The 3,849-nt window shown below is 44.9% G+C and overlaps 1 non-coding gene across 1 annotated transcript; it reads left to right on the plus strand.

Annotated features, from left to right (window-relative positions):
* The first annotated feature begins 3,239 nt into the window (after positions 1 to 3,239).
* Trnac-gca (transfer RNA cysteine (anticodon GCA)) lies at positions 3,240 to 3,311 on the plus strand. Its single transcript has one exon. It is a non-coding gene; the product is annotated as a tRNA-Cys (tRNA).
* The last annotated feature ends 538 nt before the right edge of the window (positions 3,312 to 3,849 follow it).

Below are 3,849 nucleotides of genomic sequence, written 5' to 3' on the forward strand. Positions count from 1 at the left end.
GCAGTAGATGGCGCATGCTGTGGAGTTGTCCTCGTAGTCACGGGAGCCATCTGTGAAGACGCTTGCCGTACTATTGTTGGCGTTGTTTTGTGTATACAGTGCTCGGAAAAGTAGTCTGATGAAGGTTGGGTTTTCAAGTGCCTTGTTTCTTGAAATTGGAAGAATAATTGATGGAATTTTTCGGCATCAACCATGGAGGACTCATCAGCTCTTCAGCGAAGCTAAAGTTGGTAAACAGTGATACTTTTAAAGCTGACAATTGGAAGTTGCATACCACAACACTTGGGGTGCTCCTGGTATTCCATAAGGTGAGGCTAGAGTAGGTACATTTTGCATTTAAAAAAAGGGTTCTTCGGTTTGCATTATACCTACGAAAGTAACTTACTTTAGACCCTAAGGGTGTAGACGAGATCTATTTAGCTCTTTTAAAGACTTTCTTTCCTCGCCACCTGCAACCGCCCTCTCCGATCAGACGTTTTTTAGCTCTTGTCTAGACATGTCACAAAATTTCCCTCGTTCGGGGCTAGGCCCACGTGGTGATTCGAGAAATTTTCGCAATTATTATAACGACCAAGTTCCTTTCAGTTACGAAGGTGATCGCCGGCGTGAACAGTTTTTCAGGGATCGTGAGCTTAGAGAACGCTTGTGGCACGAGCGTCAGTTACAGCGTAATCACAGCGACTTTCGTAGCAGATCGCCTAGAAGACTGGACTATAGCTTGGCTGATGAATCATCTCAGTACTACGGTAGAAGTGATGTATACAGTCAACGGTACGACGCGCAGTTTGAGCCCCATCGGTTTTCACGACCTTTTGCATCCCCGAATTTCACGACGATCCGTATACCTATACGATCGACTCCGATGCTATCTACGATGATGATAGGCAAGAGGTAACGGATGAGTGGTATGAAGAGGAGGAGACGGTGGAGCGAGGACGTTCATGGCGCCCCGGGTGCGCCGAAGAGCTACCGACCGAAGTATTGACAAGTATGCCAGGTACGGAAGTGACGGGTGCAATTTTACCAACGCCGCTTTCCCCGCAACCGCCAGAAGTAGCATCTCGAGATCCGGCATCGTTTTCCGCGGCCGTTATTCCTAAAGAAATCTGCCGTGAGATTGCATCGCTCTTAGCGGTTGGGGTTTCGACGGATCAGTCAAAGTTAGTGTCAAGAGAATTTCCGTTGCTCTTTGAGGAGGAAGGTTTTTCTCTTAAACCCCCGAAGTTAGATGGGTGGATGAGTAGGCGCGCGAAAGAGAAGAACGCCCTTAAAACAGTCAACTCAATGGAGGAGACCTTAGTGAAAACTCAGCTGAAAGTTATGGACATCGGCCCACCATTGATCGACTTATACGCGCGGGTGTCAGCTACCCCGGACGATACACCAGCAGGTGTTCGCGTACGCCGTTCATTACAAGCAGCCTTACAACAGTGGGGTAGAGCTTTTGCGCACATTTCAAGAAAGCGCCGAGAAGCAGTAGTCAGCGCCACAGACCCTAGGGTTGGCTATTTGCTGAAAGACGAATCCAATTTCACTACCGCAAAGGAGGCCCGCGAGCACCTTTTCACCGGTGAGTTTCTGAGCCACATGCTTAAGGAAGCAAGCCAAGATGAGGCTCTAGCAAAGCGGGATCAAGCGGCAGCTGCCGCTTCCCGGGGAAGAAGAAACCCGCTTAGGATGGTTCGGTACAGCCAATTCGTCGATAATCTGGTCCCACGGGATTATGGAGACGATTTCCATCCAGCGGTTCGAAACGCGGGCAGAGGGAGAAACGATCCGAGAGGTGGCCATGGGCGCGGTAGCTCCAGAGGAAGGTATGAATTATTAAGACCTCAGGTTTTTTTTCCCCTAGCTATTCCCGTCCTTAAAGCAGTGGAAATCGGGGATAGGTTGCGTTATTTTTCGGAAAAATAGGCATCGATTAGTAACGACCCTTGGGTGCTCGATGCGGTAGCTAACGGCGTAAGACTGAATTTTATTTCGCCTCCGTTGCAACACTTTCCTCCACATTCCGTAGTTATGTCAGAGGAGATGCAGGCGGTTTGCGACGCCGAAGTAGTTAACCTATTAGGCAAACAAGCTATCTCCGAAGTTACGGATAATTCAGAGGGTTTTGTGTGTTCGTTCTTTTGCGTGCCAAGAAGGCTGGGGGATTTCGACCGATCGTGAATTTAAAGCCAGTTAACAGGTTCATAGAGTGCCAATATTTTAAAATGGAAAGCCTAGAAACCGTCCGGTTTATCGTTAGGGAAGGGGGCTGGTTCATTAAGTTAGACCTCAAGGACACATACTTAACAATTCCAATGCATATTTCTCACCAAAAGTACCTGCGCTTTGCATGGAGGGGGCGTATTTATCAGTTTTGTTGCATGGCTTTTGGCCTTTCCCCTGCCCCTCGGATATTTACGAAGCTACTGAGAGTAGTGGTAGCCTTTCTGAGACGACAAGGTCTCAGACTAGTTATTTTTCTAGACGACATCCTACTTTTGAACATTTCGCACTGATCTTACAAAAACCTTGAGTCTTTTACAAGCCTTAGGTTTTTTGATTAATTTGGAAAAATCAGTAGTCGTCCCCACCCAAATAATTGAGTACTTAGGTATGATGGTTGATTCTGTGAAAATGTCATACGCGCTGCCCGGTATCAAGGTGCGGGAGGTGAAAAGACTATGTGAGGACGCATTGGGCGCCAAACAGCTAGCCTTACGCAAGGTGGTTTCCATTTTAGGAAATTTCACGTGGGCTATTCCAACCATTCCTTTTGCACAGTCTCACTATAGACGCATGCAGCGCTTTTATCTATTAGAATCCACGAAGGCGAACGGTGATCTCAGTAGCAAATGCAAGTTGTCGTCTGAGGCGGAAGCCGACTTCAAATGGTGGATGGCGAATTTGGAACTAACAAATGGGAAGGTATTCTTTCCACGAAAAGCCGATATTGAAATATGTTCAGACGCTTCACTATCTGGGTGGGGGGCTGTATTAATTTACAAGACTTAGCATCAAATCAGATTAACTTGCCACTTTGGAACAAATACTCTCTATTTTAATACTGTATACTAAAGCGAAAGAGAAAGATGACTGAATAATTAAAGCGTACAGGAAACTCCAATGCCATAAAAGATAAGTTAACCTGACCATCGCAATGTTGCCTGTCGAATGCTCATAAAATAACGAAATTTGTTATTTATTTTTAATTTTCTAACAGGAATTTATTTGTTTGACCATTGTTGTGTAATGGGGGTATAGCTCACTGGTAGAGCATACGACTGCAGATCGTAGGGTCCGCAGTTCAAACCTGGGTGCCCCCTTGAAACTTAAGAGGCATTGGTATCATTTATTAGATTGAGTTTAGAAAGGGCATGCAATTATTTCGAGATATTTGGATATAAATTAGTTAAATAATCATCCTAAGCTAAATCAATTGAAAATGCGCGCACTGAAGGAGAAAGACGGTTTCCTTGTTTAATAAGATATTCGATTACTTTCGTATCGATGTAGTTTGTTTTAATTTACATGACCAAGCATCAAATCAGATTAACTTTCCATCTTATAACAAAAACTCTTTATTATAATCTAGGAAATGTCATCCAATCATGCAGTAGATGGCTTCATACTACCAGCCAACGACATCACTCCAACGTAGCCCTGTCTTAGTTGTGTATCCGGAAAAAGGCAGAGATCCCCTTTTCGTGTCTGTAGGACAAGAGCCTATGAAGTCAGACAACAAATTCATTCAGACGTATGTGGCCCTATGCACGTACAGACAAGAAGTGGTTTGCGTTTCTTTAAAATTTTCAGTGATGAATTCAATGGATGGATTCAGTATCGCGATTTTTTCCCGAAAAT

The sequence above is a fragment of the Daphnia carinata genome, unplaced genomic scaffold (genome assembly GCF_022539665.2).
Source record: "Daphnia carinata strain CSIRO-1 unplaced genomic scaffold, CSIRO_AGI_Dcar_HiC_V3 NW_026453025.1, whole genome shotgun sequence".
NCBI lineage: Eukaryota > Metazoa > Arthropoda > Branchiopoda > Diplostraca > Daphniidae > Daphnia > Daphnia carinata.